Source organism: Schistocerca piceifrons, chromosome 6 (assembly GCF_021461385.2).
Source record: "Schistocerca piceifrons isolate TAMUIC-IGC-003096 chromosome 6, iqSchPice1.1, whole genome shotgun sequence".
Taxonomy (NCBI): Eukaryota; Metazoa; Arthropoda; class Insecta; order Orthoptera; family Acrididae; genus Schistocerca; species Schistocerca piceifrons.
Window position 1 is genome coordinate 292,849,548 of NC_060143.1, and position 23,142 is coordinate 292,872,689.

Sequence of the window (23,142 nt, forward strand, 5' to 3'; positions counted from 1 at the left end):
CCACATCCATAATGGAATGTAGTCGAATTAAGTCGGGTGATGCTGAGGGAATTAGATTAGGACATGGGACACAAAGTAGTAAAGGAGTTTTGCTATTTGGGGAGCAAAATAACTGATGATGGTCGAAGTAGAGAGTATATAAAATGTAGACTGGCAATGGCAAGGAAAGCGTTTTTGAAGAAGAGAAATTTGTTAACATCGAATGTAGATTTAAGTGTCAGGAAGTCGTTTCTGAAAGTATTTGTATGGAGTGTAGCCGTGTATGGAAGTGAAACATGGACAATAAATAGTTTGGACAAGAAGAGAAAAGAAGCTTTCGGAATGTGGTGCTACAGAAGAGTGCTGAAGATTAGATGAGTAGATCACGTAACTAATGAGGAGGTACTGAATAGGATTGGGGAGAAGAGAAGTTTGTGGCACAACTTGACAAGAAGAAGGGATCGGTTGGTAGGACATGTTCTGAGGCATCAAGGGATCACCAATTTAGTATTGGAGGGCAGCGTGGAGGGTAAAAATCGTGGAGGGAGACCAAGAAATGAATACACTAAGCAGATTCAGAAGGATGTAGGTTGCAGTAGGTACTGGGAGATGAAGAAGCTTGCACAGGATAGAGTTGCATGGAGAGTTGCATCAAACCAGTCTCCGGACTGAAGACCACAACACAACAAACATCCGCTGAGATCGGAAGACGTCGCGTGTGAATGTGATTAGCGTTTCTGGCTCGCCGGCCTGTAGTTATCGTTTTAGCCGTGAGCTGTAGGATTCTTGCGAAGCTGCCTGCCTGGCCGGCGGTGCGCGCTGCCTCGCGTGCTGTTCCCTTCGCAAATATCGGAGTGAGAGCACGCGCGCTGCAACAGGTGGCTGGCGCGACACGGCGCCCTCGTCGTTTGGGAGAGACCCGCTCGCTCCGGCAAGCGGCGGTTACCCAACTTACAGGAGGCGGCAGCCAACACTCCCCAATAGTCTACGAATGCTTACTAAGGGTGAAAGAGACACTGGTCCACGATAAGAGTCAGGAAGAGAAGAAGGAAATAACGTCGGAATTTGATACCCCACCGATGACGAAGTTGTTCGAGACGGAGGAACAGCATAGGTGGGGAAAGATAAGGAAGAAAATCGGCCGTGGTCTTCCTGATGAGATCCCTCGGTTTTAAGCATTCTTGCGAAGGATGAATGCCCCAGAACAGCAATTACGTGTTTATATATTTCCAGAACACAGATAGAGACAAGAACAGGAACCATTGGAGGACCCTTACACAGAAACAAACACGGAACAGACACAGACGTGATCGGTGGTCAGAAAAGAAGTAACGGGAAACAAACGAGAAGTGCATATTGTGCAACTATCTGATAGCTCCAATCTAAAAAAAGCGAACTGTTTTAAAGCAGCAAAGCAGAACAGAAAATACATGAACTACAAGATGCGGAAAGGACATATGTAGCAAAAGTGAAAATCCGCATCTTCATTTTTTCGCAAAGCAATGATTGCTCCAGTAAATTTTGTGTGTGTAGCTGCATAAATTCAGCTTCTTCTAATATGTCGGCTGTGTATCATTCTGGCATCTTCAGAGCGAGCCGGAAGACTGACGCTCCAGTACTCTCTCCGTCCTTATAATATCGCGGATCGCGGCCACAGATACATAGGCGTCCAGACACGTTGACTGAAGGCAAAGAAGTACACATACGCACTCCGGGATGTCGATGTATCACCGTCATTTACACTTCGCGACGTCTTTGTAAGTTTGTTACAGAAAGCATCGGATTTTATGACCTATACAAGCTGAAGTCATCAAAGCGAATTTCAATCGCGTCTTTCACCAGCGAGTCCCAGAAAGATAAAGTAGGCTCTAAAATTTCGATGTTTTCGTACAACATAGACTGACCAGTATCAATACAGTCCTGTGCCATAGTTGATTTATTTGGCTGTAAGGGGCAGGAGTGTCTACGGTGTTCCGCACATCTCTCACGGACTGTTCGAGTCGTCTGTCTGATGTATGAAAGGCCTCAGCTGCATGGGATCCTGTAAATTCAGCCTTTCGGAGCATCATATCACCTTCACCGGCATCAGATCATCCTTGACGCAACCCAAGAATCTGTTGTCTTTGGTGGAGGGCGAAAAATCGCTTTTACTTTGTGTTTGAAATCCTATCTCTGACGATAGGCTTCCCAAGTATAGTCGGAAAGGCATTGATTTAAATCTTCCTGTGTCTTCTTGTGCACTGCTTAGGGCTACCGTTGGTTTTATTCGTATCATGTTACGTGTCTACCGTGGACAATACTCGTAAGGCGCTACGAATATAAGCAATGCAGTTCTTGGAGACTCCACGTGTGACGAGGGGTTCGGGAGCGGAAAAGCATAAAAGAAAATTTGATAAAGCCCTTCCAAAATGCGACACAATGCCGAACATATTGGCTCAACGTCACTACGCGATAGCTTTGTAGGAGGGAGAATGTCGACGGCTGTCGTTTATCTGGCTGGAGAATGAAATTCCAGAACACGTTATCCATCACTGGAGACGCGCAAGTCGTCCACAGACGTGGCCTGAAGCAGCCGGTGGCCGCCTGGCAACACTGCAACGCTTCGTTACGCCCTCGTTATTTGCTGTATGTTGACAAAATAATCACATCCCGCCATTCCTTCGATATTTGTGCTTTCCCGGATACGACGTGGCGTCATATCTTCTGTATCCATCCCCCCCCTACCTTCCACCCCACCCCGCTTCCCCCTGACCCCATAGATCAAAGAATAAAACCATGGGCTGTTACCCATCAATTAGCATCTCATACACGAATCGATGTTCAAGGCAAGAGAGATTATCTGTGGGGTCTACATCAGTGCCCAAACTTTTTGATCAAAAGCATTCCGCCACCCCTACGTAATGCGGAATCGACTACTATGCGTCAGGAGAGGCGGACCTACCGGAGTAATAGGAGGCAGGGAGTATAGTGTTGACAGTGAATAAGCAGTAACAGCAGAATGCAGAGAGCTCAGTGACTTGGAGCCTGGACTAGTCGTTGGATGCCACCTGAGTAACAAATTCATCCTGGACATTTCATCAGCCCTTCTAAAGCTTTCCAAGTCGACTGCTGGCAATATGATTATGAAGTGGAAACGCGAAGAAACAACAGATAAACCAAGACCAAACAGACCTCATGAACTGACGGAGAGGGACCGTCGAGCACTGCGGAGTATGCTTGTAAAAGATCACATGAAAACAGCGGAAGGAATCACATGTGAGTTTCACAGTGCTACCAACAGTCCATCTAACACAATTACTGTCTTTAGGGAGTTAAAAACAATGGGGTACAATAGTCGAGCAGCTACTCATGAGTCACACATCAGTCAGTACAAAGCGAGGCTTGAAGTGGTGTAGAAGCGACCCTCTTGACAGTGAACTTTTGGAAGCGAGTGATTTGAAGCGATGATTAAGCTACGCTCTGTGTCAATCCGATGGAAGGGTTTGGGTTTGACGAATGCCTGGAGAACGTTACATGTCATCACATGTGCAAACATTGACGTATGCAGGAGGTGGTGTTACGGTACGGGACTGTTTTTCGTGTTATGGTATGGTTCCCTTATTGCATTTAAGGAAAAGCTAAATGAGGAAATATATGAACACACAATTGTGTAAGCGAACAATTGAGGAACTATACGGAGACGATGACTGTTCGTACCAGCACGACAGTGCGGCGTGTCATGAAGCAGCATGTCTGAGGCAATGATATGTGGACAATAACATTTCTGAAATGGACTGGTCTGCCCTAAGTCCGGCCTGAGTCCAATGGGAGACCTTTAGGGTGTGTTAGAAGGTCGATTTTGCCCCTTAGCCCAGCGCCAAACGTCAGCAACTACTCCGGGTCTGCTACTGAGAAAAAAAACGACTGCCATTCCCTCACAGACATTCAGACACATCATCGAAAAATGTCCTTAGCAGAGTCCAGAGTCCAAGCCGTCACAAAGGCGAAAAGTAGACACACCCATAATTTACATTCACTAATAGGTGTCTGGCTACGTTTATTTTGTAAACGACTAAGGGCCAGAGATAAAAACAGATGTCTATTGTTTGTGACTAGGTACTTTATAAAAAATTAGTGTAGCTAATTATGGAGATGATACATAAGAAAAGCCCCTAACAATTACTATGGAAAGAAACACCCTCTTGATTACTGTACTGATTTTGTTGTTGACTTGTTACGACCTGAAGAACGGATAAAGTACTACAAAACATGGTTTGTCTAAGAGATGTCCGGTGTGATATTTTTATATACACCGAGGCAACGGCCTTGCCGCAGTGGATATATCGGTTCCCGTGAGATCACCGCAGTTAAGCGCTGTCGGGCGTGGTCGGCACTTGGATGGGTGACCATCCAGGCCGCCATGCGCTGTTGCCATTTTTCGTGTTGCACTCAGCCTCGTGTTGCCAATTGAGGAGCTACTCGACCGAATAGTGGCGGCTTCGGTCAAGAATACCATCATGACGGCCGGGAGAGCGGTGTGCTGACCCCACGTCCCTCCTATGCGCATCGTCTACTGAGGATGACACGGCAGTCGGATGGTCCCGGCAGTGCACTCGTGGCCTGAAGTCGGAGTGCTTTTATGTGTACCACTTCAAGCTGCTGTACGAGTATGTAATGTTCTATGTATACTTCCACAAGCTGATAAAATGTTTGTTCTGCTTCGAATAGAGTCGACATTATATCAACATCTAGCACACCAGAATGCTTAAGTTCAGCAGTTTATGGTGGTACAGAGTATCCTCGTTTATCCAGCCCTGATCAATTCGGATCTCCGGTTCGTTATTGCACTGCTTTTGTACAGTGATTGTACAGTACTTGGTACTTCGGTAGTAATAGCGGCAGCAATCTACGAAGACAATCGTAATATTTAAATTCAGTCATTGTCATACACGGACTTGGCGTGGTGTCAGTTATCAAGGTAACATTGCGTTTTACAGTTCTGTACAGCGCAGGACTGCTGCGAGTGTAAAATGATCTAGAAGGAAAAGTAGATGGCTGTGCCCACGAACAAAATGTTAGATGCACTAAGGCCAGACATTTGTGAGTCCGCTGACGCAGTTTGCACAGTGAGTAAAGGAACTGTGACAATGGCGCCCCGTAGGAGATCGCAGATACAGGTGTTAATGGCTATCTCCGATGATGAAATTGTAGCCATATGATTTTCTACAGCAAATGACGCCTGTGGTGACGGGTCAGTTCACAAAGTTGGCGTTCAATCTACAGACATGACGACATGTACAGAGACAGCAAAATAATGGTTTATTTAGAACGCCAAACGGAAACAACTTCGTCCACAAAATCCTGGTGAAATTTTCACTCTACAGCGGAGTGTGCGCTGATATGAAACTTCCTGGCAGATTAAAACGGTGTGCCGGACCGAGACTCGAACCCGGGACCTTTGCCTTTCGCGGGCAAGTGCTCTACCAACTGAGCTTCCCAAGCAAGACTCACGCCCCGTCCTCACAGCTTTAATTCCGCCAGTATCTCGTCTCCTACCTTCCAAACTTCACAGAAGCTCTCCTGCGAATCTTGCCCGCGAAAGGCAAAGGTCTCGGGTTCGAGTCTCAGTCCGGCACACCGTTTTAATTTGCCAGGAAGTTTCATATCTGCTGGTGAAATGTCTGCAAGATCATGGTACACATAAACGAAAGTTACTGTCTTTTCATTTTTTTTCTTTTTTTTTGTATCCGGTCACAGTACGTGAACATAACGTATAGTTCGTATATTTACATCAAAATAAATATCGAGAGCGTATGTTTATCGCATTCAACTAAATAATTATATCTTTTGCTGTATTTTCATATTATTCGAAATTTTCGAAAATCCGCATGACCCACTGCCCCACCTAATCCCTCATTTTAGCAACAAGCTGTTACTAAATTTTAGTTCATAGTCCCCAGCCAGCCCCGCCCCCCCTGCTTTGTCAAAGTACTTATTACTTTTAACAGAACAGTTTACTACATACAAGGGGAAATGTCGTTGCTGTGTCACTCTGTTGTAAGAACATTTTCGGGTACCGTTTCTATTCACACTTTGATATCAGTTTAATTTGATATCGTTTTACATTAACAATGGCCACACAATATACAATTTTTGTTATTTTAATTTACATAAGCTACTCAGTGCAGTCCAGGAGTATTTTTTGGCAAAAACACATAATCCACATAAAAAAATTTAAATGTTCGTTTGTACACAACTGTAAATCTCCGAAAGTTCTTCACCGATTACTTTCAAATTTTGAGACATATACATAATAAATAAAAATGTAATAAGTGTAGTATATGTATTTAAACACCATATGTTGCTCCAGTATGTACATAAACATGCGCGTATTCGAATGCAACGTTGTGTCAAAGCTTCAAAGAAATTGTGAAAATCTTTCGGAGATTTAAGATTTTGAACAAGGGTGTAAATTAGTGGCTAGATGCTGTTTTCTTCTGTTCGAGAATCAACTCATACTCTGCGCCCAGCGACAGCCTCAAATGTCAGTTTTCGACAAAGCAACACACACAGCTATTGTTCTACTAAAACGATAACTTAAGTTTCGGTTAATATGCCAGGACGATGACTGTGGCAATGAGAAGCTACGATTACTGGCACGTTTCTGAAGAAGTCACTGCGAGGAATTTACGGAACTGCTAATTGTGATATATTTGTGAAATGTTATATGTTTATAGTACTAAGGGAGGAAAGTCCGATGCTCAGCCCCTTGTGTGGTATTTAATTAATTTCCGAAACTAAGAGTCAACTTCGAGAAAGGGAGGCGAGATGATGAGCAACAGACAGTGGCTGCCAAAACAGTATTCTCAGAAGGAAGTATAAATGTGTGGTCCGAACTGCTGACGCGCGGTGTGTGTTTTTCGCAGGAAACCCCAGTCTGTGAGCTAGTTCGTTGTATACCAGCTGCTGGGTGTCGGTACGAGCGACGGATACTTAGTGGAAGGGAAATGATGACTGGCTTCTCTTCTACACGTCTGGCGAGAAAGAGACACCCTGTTAATACTAAGGACTCTGTGCGGGTAAGTAGTCTGGTAGAAATAAAAACAAAAAGATATGAAGGATATGGTGAAAATGTATTGACGTGAGAGATACGAATGGAAGGACAGCATAGTATAAAAATTAAAAGGTACGTACAGACTGCACTGAATTGGAGATCTAAATCTACACTACCACTTTGCAATTCCCATTTAAGAATCCGGCAGAGGGTTCTTGGAACCACCTTCGGACTATTTTTCTACTGTGCCACTCTTTAACAGCTGGAAAATGAACACTTATATCTTTCTGTACTGGCTCTGATTTCTCTTATCGTTTCACGATGACCATATCTCCCGATGTAAGATGACACAGTAAAATATTTTCACATTCGGAGAAGTTTGGTGTTTGATATTTCGTGAAAAGATGTTGCCGCAGCGAAAAACTAGTTTGTTGTAATGATTGTCATCCCGACTCACTTATCATACTGGGGACACTCTCTCCCTTATTTCGCGATAATGAAAAACGACTTGTTTTTTACTGGACTTTTTCGATGTCCTCCGTCAATTCTACGTGGTAAGGATCTCAAACTGCACAGCAATACTCACGCAGAGGACGAACAACCGTAGTGAAGGCAGTCTCTTTAATAGACTTGTTGCACGTTCTAAGGGTTCTGTCAATAAAAAGCAGTCCATGATTTGCCTTCCCTACAACATTATCTATATGGTCGTTGCAATTTAAGTTATTCGTCATTGTAATTCCTAGATACTGACAGCGTTTAACTTTGTGTGATTTATCGGGCAGCCGAAATTTAACGTATTTCTTTCAGTACTCATCTGGATGACGTCACACTTTTCCTTATTCAGAGGCGATTGCCACCGTACAAATATCGTCTTTAAATGATTTTGGAATTGGTTTTCGTTTTCTGTTAACATTACTAGACGGCAAATGACAGCTTCATTTGCAAACAATCAAATGTGGCTGCTCATATTGTAAGTAGGCTGTTTAGGTTTTTATGTTGGTAACGTCACGTAGTGCTCTGTGTGAAAATCACTGACTGTGCTGTGTGCAGTCTGTGGCTGGTTGGCATTGTTGTAATATTCGCTATTGTAGTGTTGGGCAGTTGGATGGGAACAGCGTGTAGCGTTGCGCAGTTGGAGGTGAGCCGCCAGGAGTGGTAGATGTGGAGAGAGAGAGAGACGCCAGAGTTTTGAGAGGTTGCTATAAGCGGACGATCTGGACGTGTGTCCGTCAGAAAAAGGAAATTTGTAAAGATGGATGTCATGAATTTTTATATATATATATATATATATGATGACTTTTGAATACTATTAAGGTAAATACATTGTTTGCTCTCTATCAAACTCTCATTTGCTAACTATGCCTATCAGTAGTTAGTGCCTTCAGTAGTTAGAATCTTTTATTGAGGTGGCTGTATTGGCGCTCGCTGTATTGCAGTAGTTCGAGTAACGAAGATTTTTCTGAAGTAAGTGATTCATGAAAGGTATAGGTTATTGTTAGTCAGGGCCATTCTTTTGTAAGGATTATTGAAAGTCAGATTGCGTTGCGCTAAAAAATATTGTGTGTCAGTTTAGTGATGATCAGAATAAGTAAAGATAAAACTGTTTGAGTACGTTGAGTTCTGCTCAGATGTTTGAAAATCAAATAACGTAGAAGTTTACCAGCACAATCGTTAATAATAATTTAAAGGGGACTTTTCAATAGGTTAGGAACAGCACAGGGCCTTTAACACTTCCTTGGGGAACGACAGATACCACTACTAATTTACTCGATTATTATTATTATTATTATTATTATTTAGTAAGCTCTGTGAGCTTCTGACGGGAAAATACGGATCCAGTCGTAACTGAAGCGATATTCCATTGCCACATAATTTGATTAGAAATATCTTGTGAGCAACAGTGTCAAAAGCCTTCTGGAACCCTAGAAATATGGAATCAATTTGAGATCCCCTGTCAATAGCACTCATTACTTCGTGTGCGTAAAGAGCCAGTTGTGTTTCACAAGAACAATATAACTTCGAGGTAATTCATACTATTCGAACACAGTATATGTTCCAAAATCCCACAGCAAATCCACGTCTGTACTATGGGTCTTTAATTCAGCGGATTAGTTCCATTTCCTTTCTTGAGTATTGATGTGACCTGTGCGACTATCCTGTCTTTTGATACGAATCTGCCGTCGAACGAGCGGTTGTGTATTATTGCTAAGTATAGTGCTATCGTATCAGCATTCTCTGGAAGGAACCTAACTGGTGTGCCATCTGGACCGGAAAACTTGCCTTTATTTAGTGATTTAAGCTGCTTCGCTACACCGAGAATATGTCATGTTGCCAATTGTTCTGCTTTCGAATTATATAACATTTACCTCGTCTTCTTTTGTAAAGGAATTTTGGGAAGATTGTTTAATAACTCCGGTTTAGTGGCGCTGCCATCGGTAATATCATCATTGGTATCTTGCAATGAAGGTATTGAGTATATTTTACAGCTGGTGTACTTTTACATACGGCCACAAGCTCTCTGGATTTTCTGACAGATTTCGAGACAGAGTTTATTTGTGGAATTGTGACTCCAAAAAGTGTGGGGGTGAAGGCCACCGACAGGGGGTGATGGGATATGATCATGTAAATTAAAATTCATCTACATGCGTTCGTGAAAGGTGTTTTAAAAGTCCTGTCATGATTATAACAGAACTCTGTACGGAATAATGGTTATTCCTGCGAACTTTGTGACTGGTGTGTCTACTTCTGAACATGTGAAGTGATATGAGAAGAGATTAATCTGAACTAAGATTAGTCTTTTCGACTATCATACATCGGTTTTCTAAACTCGGTTTAAAAAATGTGCGTCCAGCTCAATAAAGTATAAATATGGCTTATTAATGAAAATCAACGTACTTGAAATCTTCGAGCGTTGTTTCATTTTGATACATATGGTGAACGAGAAGTTGACAGATGATAGTATTGACCAAAATTAAAAAAAAAGTCTTATGGACACGGGCTGTCAAAAGCACACCTTAAGACTATGGACACTTGTTCATCTGCGCTACTGTGAAACACGTCTCTTCCATTGAACATGTGCCCATAACTCTTCATGTATGCGTTTAATAAGTGTTAGTCAAGTGAAAAAGTGACAGATGGAAAACAAGTATGCAAACTGTTTATTATTTTTAAAGTAATTGCCTTAATAAGTGTTAAAAAAGTTATCCCTCTGTGAGACAAAACGACCAACGACTTCATGGAAAAATGTTTGCGATTCCTTCGGAACCTTGATTGTACCCAGGCGTACACCTCTTCGTCCGAAGCAAATCGACGTCCATGGATGTCTTTCTTCAGGGTATGGAAAAAGCATGGAGAGAGATCGGTACAATACGTCGGGTGTATAATGGCTTCCCACAGGAATTTCTGCAGAATGCTCGAAACAATCTTGCAAGATGTGGGCCGGTCCATATGTTTCACTGGGAAGCCCTTACACGTCCCCCACAGACCCGAAATCTCCCCGAGTGATTTCTATGGTTTTGGTGCTCTAAAGAAAGACGTTCGCGACCGTCTATTTGCTTCGGACGAAGAGGGGCACGTCTGAGTACAATGATGGTTACTTAGGTATCCTCAAACATTTTTTCCATGAAGGCAGTGACCGTCTTGTTTCACAGTTTGTGAACAGTTACGATGATTACTTTTGGAAATAATAAACAGTTTACTTGCTTTTTCCCCTCTTGTCACGTTTCAATTTGACTGCCTCTTATAATAAAGCCTGTATGCAGACTGCTATTTACCTGATTTTGATCACATCGTCTTACGTGATGAACAACTGCGGCCTGAAGAATATTCGAAATGTCTGCCTTGGAAAGACGGCTCTTGAATTTCCTAAGCAGTTTCACAAGACACGTACGACGCCCCTCTCCGAGCATTAACCGGTGAAATTTACTTAACGCAGCGGTACACGTATTTGCCATTGAAAGAAGCCTGTGACCAAGCACTCCGCGCTTCTTTGTGCACACTCGATGTACTCTGCCTGTCAGACCGAATCCGGGTCTCATACTCACGAGTTATGCGTCGTAGAAGTGTTTTGCCTGGCTTGAACGATCCAGTTTCTATACAAGCCAATTTTTTTCTAGTTACGTTGATGCCAGTTACAAATCTTTTTTCTGTAATCCGCTCAGGTTTTGACGTTATTAAGGCATTTTGACATTTTGATACCGTTCCTCAACGGCGACTGACGGACGTTGTGGCCGAGCAGTTCTAGGCGCGTCAGTCTGGAACCGCGCCACCGCTACGATCGCAAGTTCGAATCCTGCCTCGGGCGTTAATGTCTGTGATGTCCTTAGGTTTGTTAGGTTTAAGTAGGTCTAAGTTCTAGGGGACTGATGACCTCAGATGTTAAGTCCCATAGTGCTCAGACCCATTTTAACAGGTGACTATTAATCAAATTGCGTGCATATGGAGTATCGTCTCAGTTGTGATTCCCTCTCAGGGAGGTCACAGTTCGTAGGGAGTAGAACAGAAGCGATATCTGGCGTTCCGCTAGGTGTCATAGGCCCTCTGTTGTTACTGATTTACATAAATGATCTAGGTGAAAATCTGAGCAGCCGTCTTAGATTGTTTGCAGATGACGCTGTAATTTACTGTCTAGTAAAATCATCAGACGATCAATTCCAATTACAACATGATCTAGAGAGAATTTCTGTATGGTGCGAAAAGTGGAAATTGGCACTAAACAAAGAAAAGTGCGAGGTCACTCACATGTGTACTAAAAGAAATCTGATAAACTTTGGGTATACGATAAATCCCACAAATCTAAGGGCTGTCAATTCGACTAAATACCTAGGAATTACGATTATGAGCAACTTAAATTCGAAAGACCACATAGATACTATTGTGGGGTAGGCGAAACAAAGATTTCGCTTTGTTGGCAGAACACTTAGATGAGACAAGCCCACTAAAGAGACAGCCTACATTACACTTGTCCGTCCTCTGCTGGAAAATTGCTGCGCGGTGTGAGATCCTTACCAGATAGGATTGACGGAGGCCATCGAAAAAGAGCAAAGAAGGTCAGCTCGTTTCGTGTTATCGCGCAATAGGGGAGAGAGTGTCACTGACATGATACGCGAGTTGGGGTGGCAGTCACTGAAACAAAGGCGCTCTTCTTTGCGGCGAAACCTATTTACGAAATTTCAATCACCATCTTTCTCTTCCGAATGCGAAACTATTTTGTTGACACCCAACTACGTAGGGAGAAATGGTCATCATAATAAAATAAGAGAAATCAGAGCTCGAACGGAAAGATTTAGGTGTTCCTTTTTCCCACGCGCCATTCGAGAGTGGAATGGTAGAGAAGTTGTATGAAAATGGTTCGATGAACCCTCTGCCTCGCACTTAAGTGTGAATTGCAGAGTAACCATGCATAGCCGCGCGATCTGAGGCGTCTTTCACGGTCCGCGCGGTTCGCCTCGTCGGAGGTTCGAGTCGTCCCTCGGGCATGGGTGTGTGTGTTGGCCTTAGCGTAAGTTAGTTAAAGTTAGATTAAGTAGTGTGTAGGCTTAGGACCAATGACCTAAGCAGTTTGGTCCCATAAGACCTTACCTTACCACAAATTTTCAGATTTTGACATTACGCCCTGGTACGTCAGATATTAAATCCATGTCTGTAAGTTTCCATTACGAGTAATGTTGCACCTTCGACAGGAAGTTATGAACGGTAAACTGTCCTGACAACAGATCACAGACAATTGAGTGTTGTATTTCAGAAGAGCGCTACCACTATCGATTAGGTAGAGCGCTACGAAACAAATGCACTTTACAACAGAGGTCTCATACGCTTTGATGACCTAAGACCGGTTTCATCTGAATTATTTATTGCCGACCATTAGTTCTCTGTATGAAAGTGCTCAGTTTCAGATCCTTCTTGAAATAGAACTGAGTGGACTAAACTGTACTGTACTGTTGGGATCCGTTCGTTATAGATTTGTCGGGCTTGGTTGGTTAGCGGTTAAGCGCGTACTTCTAGCCCAAAGGTCGTGGAATCGAATCTCGGTCGGATTTTTTAATCTGCCTTTTAACTTAGCAATCACCTCTCAAAGATACAGATATTCGCCAGACATGACACGTGATTCGGATTCTACATTAAACGGAAGGTCCCATTTCCTGGTTGTTTAACTAGGGCAGGATAGTGAAAGCAAGTAGCTGAAGTAGCATCCTGTTGAAAGACTTACACTGTGACGCTGAGCCACAGGAAATAATATCATTACAGTACTAGAATACAGTGGCAGTCGTTCCGGCAACTCAATGGTGCTGCAAGACTAGAGTTCATTCGGAGCATTTCATAAACCACTGTGTGTGACTAGTTTATGTTATAAAGCCCGTCAAAAGGGTTGAGGCAGTTGCGACGTCGTTAAATGCAACGTAGCGCGACTCCGATGTGGGCATGCAGGGCAGTCATAAACAGTCTGAAAAGCTTGTAAGGGTGATGCAGGGTAGGTTGTGAGTAACTGTTAAGAAAAAAAATCGATACGTTGCGCCATTTCCGAGCTAATAAGCATTGAAGGTAGCCAATCGGCCAGTTACGAGCAAATTCAAGCGGTCCGCCAGAGGCTGTCACCAAAAGTGTCCTTCGTTTGGTTTCCTAAAACCGAACAAGAGAGCGGTGCAAAAATTGGACGTTGGACGGTAGTAAGGACTGAACGTGCGCAAACAACGCTCGCCACGTAGGCGCAAACGCCGTCGCCGTTCACCCACGGGCTCTCAAAGCGTCGCCACCCGCGACGACGAAGACGACACCCAACCAGCCGACATTTCCACGCAGAGGTCGGCGGACAACTTTCACGATGAACACGACGTTTCGCAGGACGGGACCACCATGGAGGTCGCCACGCACAATGTAACGATCGATGTGCAGGTTGAGACACCTGTCTCCCCGTCGACAACTCCAGATCTCTCTCACCACGACGCAATTCCCATGGACATTGGACAGACCCACGGCACAGGAGCATGGGCCGACGACATTGAGGAAGATACGCCCCCTCCTCCGGATGAATTGCCTCCGCCGGACAAGGCTGCCTGTTAACATCAAAAGCGAGGCACTGCAGCTGATGGGACGGGACTTCCTGTCGGTGCCCTCCCCACACTTCCCTTGGTGATGGTAGATGCGCATCCACCAGCACTGAAACAAATGTACCGGTTTGCCACACTGAACATCAACATTATCGGCACTGCACCCAAGCTGCAACTCCTACGTGACATGCTTCGGGCCTCTGACGTCGACGTCGCCCTTCTTCAGGAAGTACGCGTTGCCACACTACCACCAGTCTACGGCTACGACTCATACACATCCACATGTGATCAATCAGGGCGTGGAGTAGCTTTCTACATACGCGAAGGAATCCCACTCAAGGACACGACCATCCTTCCCTGTGGAAGGGGCATGGCTGTTACCATCTTCGACACGCGCGTCATCAATATCTACGCTCCGTCTGGCTCCACGAACCGTCGGCAGCGGTCCACTTTTTCCGGACATGACGTGGTGCCCCTGTTTTCCGGACGCTATGATCGCCTTATCATGGGATGCGATTTCAACTGTGTCCTCCATCCGCAGGACCAAAAGCCTGGTTATTCGCCATGCCCGGCGCTGCTCACCTTAATCGAAGATTTTCATCTAGTGGACGTTTGGGAGAAAATTCATGGCAATACCCCCGGTTTTACCCATCATACGGTACATTTTGTGAGCAGACTGGACCGGTTTTATGTCTCTGCCCACCTTGGCAATGAAGTCGCCCAAACTGAACGATGGCCCCTTGCATTTTCGGACCACTGCGCCGTCATTTGCTCCCTGGATCTGCCACCTCAGTCAGTGTGGCACAGCAGAGGTTACTGGAAGCTTAATACCTCCCTCCTTTATGATCCACGCTGCCGACAATGTATTGCCACTACATGGGCGTCTTGCGAAAGACGCCTCCCGCAGTACACATCCACGTTCCATTGGTGGCTCAAATGTGCCAAACCTGCGATCAGAAAGGTCTGCATGCAATGTGGCAAGGAAGCAGCAGCATGGCATCGAGAGACCACAAATTTTCACCACGCCGTCCTCCGTGAGCTCGATGCGCTCCCTCCATCACCTGACGCCCATAGGGAACGACAGCGTCCTAAAGCTCGTCTCCTCTCTCTCAAACGTGCACGACTGCATGGTGTCGTGGTGCGTTCCCGACGACAAGACCTCCTCCACGACGAAACCCCATCCACAATCCATGCCGCATCCGGCCATAGTCGTCGACGTCGACTTTTCGTCCCCAACATCACGACCTCCGATGGTGTTCACCACACAACACAGGCGGCAGTGGTGTCTGCCTTTGCTGAACATTATCGCCAATTTTATGATGATGAACCGATGGCAACGCCAATTCCTGATGATCTCCGTCCTTCCCCTGATCGGACCCTCACCGTAGCGGCATCAACGTCCATGATGTCTGCAATCACCGCAGACGAGGTGGTAGATGCGATCAACAAAGGGGCCAAGAACAAATCACCAGGACCAGATGGTCTCCTAGTGGAGTTTTACGGGGCGTTCACCACGTTAATGCTTCCTCGCTGGACGGAAATGATTCAGGAACTCTTTACTCCGTCCTTCCCAATTCCACCTGAATTCGTTGCCCTGGCTTACCGGCGGCTTTTGCAGTCGATTCGGCACTATGTCCGCGGTCAAGTGCACCGTAACTTAAACTAACTCCAACGTGTGTCCTATGTCAACATGTATGTCGCCCCTAAACTGGTACACGTCGCCCAGATCCTCCCCATGCCGTTACTCCTTGGCACGATCTTCTGCACTCTTTGTTGCGGCACTGGCAGGAGCCGGTCCCGTCCTTAACACGCAGTCTCTTAGATATCCTCCGACCAGCTTCTCTCGATCCACCGGTCAATGTGGCACCTATTTCTCCATTATTGTACCACGTCGCCAATTGTTTCGTAGAACTCAGCTACGTTCGGGTCGGTCTTCCAGTCACCCGTCCTCCCCGTACAAAAGATTATTATCGTTTGTTTATGCAGTCCAACCCTTGCGACCCCATAGTGCTACAGCATCCTGACATTAACTGGCGAACGGTTTGGGGGTGTGTGCATGCACCCTTTTTACCGTCGTCTGTGTCTGCACTCTGGTATGTTTTAGTCTATGGAAAATTTCCGACTAATAGTCGACTTTATCGCATAGGGTTGGCCACCTCCCCACTCTGTCCTGACTGTCAGCTCGAAGACACCGACGAGCACCATCTTACGTGCCCCCTGAAACAAAACGTATGGCTGCTCATCCAACGAATCGTGGGCTTTTACCTCCGTGCCCCGCCAACGACGGTAACCCCGGATGTCCTGTTGTTGCGCCAGACACTTCACTACCCTCTTGCTAAGCACCATACCCTAATCTGGTTTCGAGGACAGGCTTTAGAATACCTCTTTCAGAGTGGTCCGCATACAGTCTTTGACTTCTGGTACAAAGTTGTGACCGCGCACAGCACCCTCACCCGAAAACCATCTTACCGACAAACTTCTGCCGGTTATCTCCGCAGCGTCTTCCTTGACCCCCCTCAAAGTTGGGGTGCGCCATGCCTACCCGTCACATGATGCAACACCCTTCTCCACGTTCTCATGCATCGACCGAAAAACAAATTTAAAAAAAGGAAGAAGACAGAATGTTATATTTTGCTGTATTTAATGTTTTTTAATTTTTTTTGTTTAACTAACAATTTGTATATGTTTAAATGGTACCTTGAAGAACTCTTGCATAGTGAACATATATGTACTTTTAGTTTGTTCAATAAAAATTATTTAAAATAAGTAAATAAATATACAAAAATGGAAAAAGAGTTGGTAGAGGACTTGCCCCAGAAAGGCAAAGGTCCCGAGTTCGAGTCTCGGTCCGGCACACAGTTTTAATCTGCCAGGAAGTTTCATAACTAGAAGGAAACAGCATCAAAGAATCACAATGACAGAGAGAAATGTTTTTAAGGATAAAATATTAAATTTAGAAGGATCTCAAGGCAGAAGAAATGAGGAATCAGGAACAGCACGGACAGAAGAAACGAAAAGACAACTTCTGGAGAAGATGAAAGGGTACTGGAAAAATAGGGAACAACAAAGAAAGAATAGGAATCTGAGTTGTTATGTGATCCTAGTCCGTCACTACGAAAGTAAAAGTAAAGAAGTTCCAGATAAAAATAAAGAAGTTCCAGACCCGATACTGGCTGTATTACTCTCACTACAGGAAGTGTACTGTACGAGTGTACAGACTACAGAGAACCCGGAAGGTACGAAAAGTCCTGGCAGCGTGAAACGTGTGTTCCGGCGGCGTCACGTAACGAGAAGCGCTATTTTGAGGGAGCGCCGCGGCGGCGAGACGGCGTTCCACGTATGAGGGACGGTGGCCGGCCGGTGACCCAGGCCGCTGACTCAGCCGCCCCTGTGTGTCGCCGCCGGCCGAGGACGCAGAGCGCGAAATAACGCGCGCTTCCCTCCCCGGCGCCCGCTTTCCGATGACGGCCGGGACGAGGGACGGGAATAACGCCGCGCCCTGGCCGAGCTCTGCTGAGCAAAGTGTGCCACATCAGTCTGGAGACGACGCACGCTCACCGGCCGAAATCCACTGCCTGATTCGCGGGTCGAGAGGGGACGTGTTGACGTTTCACCGAACACGAAAACGAGTTAAATGTACAAAGAACTTGACAGTAGGAGTCCACTTATCAGTATGACGTTGCACCCTCTCTGGTATGGATGCATACAGTGATTCGATAGGAGAGGGTGTCATGAAGCAAGCTGGTCCACGACTGTTGCAAGTGGATCGTCCGAGCTGATCCCGCGCACGCTCTGTCAGGGGAGAACCTAGGAAATCTTGCAGGTCGCGGGAGCTCCTCAACATAACACACACACAGTTCGTGCCGGCCGAGGTGGCCAAGCGGTTAAAGGCGCTACAGTCTGGAACCGCCCGACCGCTACGGTCGCAGGTTCGAATCCTGCCTCGGGCATGGATGTGTGTGGTGTCCTTAGGTTAGTTAGGTTTAAGTAGTTCTAAGTTCTAGGGGACTGATGACCTTAGAAGTTAAGTCCGATAGTGCTCAGAGCCATTTGAACCATTTGAACCACACAGTTCGTAGAGACAAGTGCGATTGTAGACGAGCGTTGTTATGTTCAAAAATGGCCTCATGATACTGTCAGATGAGCAGTAACATACGGTGGTTCTGGATGTCCGTGACGTACCGTTGTACCATTCGAGTTTCCCCAATCACTACGAGGCGTGATCTGGTCCTATCCGATGGCTCCCCAAACCGTGACGCCAAGAGTACCACCGCTGTGCCTCTGAAAAACGTGGGAAGAATGGAATCTCACACCATTTCACCACCATACTCGCCGACCGTGACCTGTGCGGTAGTGCAGAACAGCGGTTGATCGCTGAAAGCTTTCAGACGCCGTTCATCAGCAGTCCATCCTTCCCAGTTACACCAATCCAAAAGCGGCTATTTGTGTTCTGGTGTCAACGGCAGCCTACTTAAGGGACGGTAATTCTCTGGCCTGGCTGCTGAAAGGCAATCGCAGACTTGAAGGGGTTTTGCTATGACACGTATGCACAATAGGGTCACATTCCTTTGTGGTAATGAGGCGTTGTTCAACATAACCTTGACGACATTCGTGCATTAAGCATGCATTCAGAAACCTTCCCTCACGTTCCCGTGCACTCGAATATCGGGCCACTGTCACATCGCAATGCCTCACATATCTGGACATTGCACGATTTGACCAGCTGGCTAACAAGTAAGTGAAGACTCATTATGAGGCTCTATCAAAGTATGCTAAGTCTTGAGAACGTTTCTCACACGAATATGCGGCATCTTCGTTTCCCTCACGTTGATAACACATCAGACGGTATTCATGTCACTCATATGCCACAACACGCCTGATAACTACACTAAACATGAACAACACTAATACAACTGATGGCCGTTCTGTTTGTCTCAGAGAATTGCAGCTCTAGTCATTTACATACCAGCTGACTGTGGGTACGTGTACGGTTACTTTGACATCCGACTATGCCTACTCAGTGCTTCACCTTTTCTGTTACGCAGTGTGTTGGTTATCCCCATAAACCAGAACACTGGTCCCTTTGGAGCGATGCAGATAGCGGTCATGAGACTGCATTGCTCACGGTAAGTCCCGGCAATGTAGTAGGTATGTACGCGCAGATCGTTTTATGGGAAACCGTGCAGTATAATGGGTGGACTAGGAGACGTGACAAAGGTTTGGACGTGCCCATGACCACACCATGAATGACATTTCGTGATATTTTGGTGTGTCAACACGGACTGTCCAACGTGTCTTCGACAAACAAGGTACCATTCGCAGCCATGTATCACGACAAAGAACCATGACCAGAGACGAGACACATCTCTTGTCGATGATAATCGTATTCAAACCCGGCACAAGCTGCTCGTGTCAGTGAATGCATGTATGCCTTAACCAGATTCAGAGCAATCATTGCGAAGGCAACTACATGCAAAGGACACTTACAGCCGTGTAACGCAATTACTCACAGTGGCTTATCGATTTTTACGCCTTCACTGGGCCAAATAACACAGGAAATGGATAGTAGCTGGATGTTTTGACTTGATGGCGCGTCGCAGTTTCTGCAAAGTGTCTTCGTGGCACTGCGCATTGATAGTAATTCCACACTCGAGGAACTCTACGACCACAGGGCCCCTGCAGTCGAACAAGTTGGTCACCTTGACTTTATCGGAACTTGCGTGAACAGATTTGGATTCCTTTGGCGGCGGAGATATGGGATGTTTCCTTGTTGCCTTTGCCACTTGCTCTCAGGCTATCAGAATGCTGCTGGACGGAATTATCCTGTCGCACAATAACGCCCGCTCCCAAGCTGCCGATTGGACGAAAGCCACGTTTCAGCGATTTGGTTGGGAAACGCTGTAACATCCTCCGCACGGCTCAGATCTTCACCGTGGGATATTCACATCTTTGGGAAACTGAAGAAAGACATTCGTGCTCTTCTGTTTCAGTCGGACGACATTATGTAAGATTTTGTATGGTTGTCGATCCGTCAGCAGCCGACCGCTTTCTACGAAACAGGAATTGATCGTCTCGTCTTCCATTGTGATAAATGTCTTAACGCGTATAGTGGCTACTTTTGAATGGGACTGTTCCATGGTCCCGTTGCGACAGGTGTTCGGTTTTCATTTGACTGCCCCTTATAGATATTGGTGGCAATGGCGTTGAGAAACATGACGAAAATTAACGACAGCACCAGTGTTCAATGGAATCACTATCGGACCGTATATAGAATTCGTGGCTGAGTTAGCCCCTAACCATAACATACCGTAGATCCCTGCAAGGAAACACTGCGTCCAGTAGTTGGAAGATAACACAGGCCGCAGTCGTCAACAAGAAGTTTAGCAGAAGTGATCCACAAAACTCTGACATCCATCTCCTGTAGAACCTTAGATCATATTCCGACTCAAACGTAATGAGGAATCTCGAACCCTTACCAATAACTGGACGCCAACCAGCATGGATTCCGAAACCTTCGGTCACTCTTGTTTTTTCACATGACATCCTGACAGCCACGGATCAAACCAATCATGTAACTGCAGTATTTCTTGCCCCCAGAAAAACATTTGGCTCATTAATGCACCAATGCTTCGTAACGAAAGTAAGCTCACGGAGGATATTCAGCAAAATTAGGGATTCGGTTATAGCTTTCTTGGTTGGGACAGCGCAACAAGTTATCTTGGGCGGAGAGTCATCGACAAATGCACAAGTGACGTCAGGTGTGCCCTAGAGAAGTGTATTGAGACCCTTGCTGTCCATGTTGTGTATTAATGACTTGGCGGACAACGTCAGTAGTAACTTCAGGCTTTCTGCAGATGGTGCAGTAGCTATAACTAAGTACTGTCTGAAAAACGCTGCAAAAATATTGTCGGGCGTTGATGACATTTGAAAATGATGCATAGATTGGCAACATGCTTTCAGGGTTCATAAATTTAAAATTGTGCTCTTCGTAAAACTCATGAAAAACCTCGTCGTAACAAATAGCAGGGATATGATACGGAACAATCACATCGGCCTAGTGGTAGGTAAAACAAGAGAATTTCAATTCGTTCGTAGCATACTGGAAAAATACAATTAGTATACAAATGAGATTTTTACAAAACACTCGTGCGATTCATCCTGGAAAATTGACCACGTATCTGCGATTCGTATGAAATAGGACTAACAAAGGATATCGAACATATACAAAGAAGGGCAGGAAGAATAATTACTTTTCAGACTTTTGTAGTCCTGTCGTCTTCACTTGCGTATAATATTACGGTATGTTAAGAATCATTCCTTTGGAATCGTCTGCTCACAACTGAATAAAACACAGTTTTTGTGCCATACGCGTTTCGCCTTTATTCTTTGCAAGGCATCTTCACTAGCCTGGAATATGTACATATATTGTTTATAATACTTAGTTTACATTAAGGACGTTGATATCTAGATTGTAAACAGTTCTGGCACTTCCAGCTATTCTTTGCTGTAGTAATAATTTAAACTTCTACTTACTAAATTCTGGATGGCGACTACACGTTGTGTTCTAGGTTTTTTGGTTACAAATGCAGGAAAGCTAGCACATCCATAAAGCCATTGCTTAGAACAAACATGTGATAAACAATCTGACACAGATCAATACAGACTCTCTAATAAACTTAATGAAAGAAAAGATAAGTAACACTTTATGTGTACATTGGGTCGTGATAAAACAATCTCTCTCTCTCTCTCTCTCTCTCTCTCTCTCTCTCTCTCTCTCTCTCTCTCACACACACACACACACACACACACACACACACACACACACACACACACACACAATCAAATTCAAAGAAAACTAGATATAGGGTGAATCACCTAAAACTTGCACCGCAATTACTGCGGAAATGGAAACTGCTATTGATGTGCGATTTTCACAGAATAGATTAATAGTTAGGGGCTCGTACTGTTAGCCAACAACAGATTGTAATAATATTTAGAAAATCTAATTTACGTGCAAACATTCACATTTTTAAATAGAACAATGCCTACTGACATTACAAAACTAGAAGTAGGTTAAATTAGAATGTCAGTGGTGTTTTGTTGCAGGTTTCTAGTGGGAGTCATTTATGAGGTATCGTATTTTGAAAAGTTCCCATAACTCCTCCCCCCCGTCCCCCTGTATAATACTTGTGACAGCGTACACTAAAGAACAACGCCAGTGAATACACTAGTTATGTGGGCTCTGACCAGTAACGATGCAACTGACCGTCAAACTGACAGTTGTGTGCAAAATGATTACACGTTTCCAGTCTAGTACGGTACGACTGCTGCACGTGTGGTAGCTCAAATGTTCAAATTCAAATGTGTGTGAAATCTTATGGGACTCTACTGCTAAGGTCATCAGTCCCTAAGCTTACACACTACTTAACCTAAATTATCCTAAGGACAGACACATACACCCATGCCCGAGGGAGGAGTCGAACCTCCGCCGGGACCAGCCGCACAGTCCGTAACTGCAGCGCCCTAGACCTCTCGGCTAACCCCGCACGGCACGTGTGGTAGCATTTCATCGGAGATGTCCGAGTAGGCTGCACGAATACGTCGTTGTACATCACTGGGTGTAGTTGGTATGTCCTTGCAGACAGCGTCTTTCAGTTTTCCTCGCAGAAAAAGGTCTACAGGCGTCAAATCCGGGGAACGGGCCGGCCAAGGCGTCATCACTAAAAAAGAGACATGATACATCTGGAGTATCGTGTCTTAACGCCCACGTACAGAAGTTAACACTATTCTCATATTCGTTTCCACGTAGCTCTTCATGGAGAAAGATGTGATAGGCGTGGAAACTGTGTCAATGGAGAATACGTAGGATGCTTTCCTGACTCATGACACTCCCTCGTACGATTGTGCGGGAGCTTGCGTGAGGATCAATCGTAATAGCAGCAGCAGCAGCAGCAACAAGAACCCTCTCTTCTATCGTCACTTGTTTCCCTCTATTACTACGTTGTCTAGGTGTTACACTACCGCTTTCAAGTAACTGGTTGAAGAGGCTGAGAAGTAGTTATCGAGATGGTTGACGTTTATTGG

The 23,142-nt window shown here is 45.2% G+C and overlaps 1 protein-coding gene and 1 pseudogene across 1 annotated transcript in view; one reads left to right on the top strand and one right to left on the bottom strand.

The window, feature by feature from the left end:
• Nucleotides 1-23,142, bottom strand: part of LOC124803278 — a 304,062-nt gene that overhangs the window by 137,651 nt on the left and 143,269 nt on the right. The gene's annotated exons all lie outside the window — the stretch shown is intronic.
• LOC124803968 lies at nt 4,275-4,392 on the top strand (annotated as a pseudogene).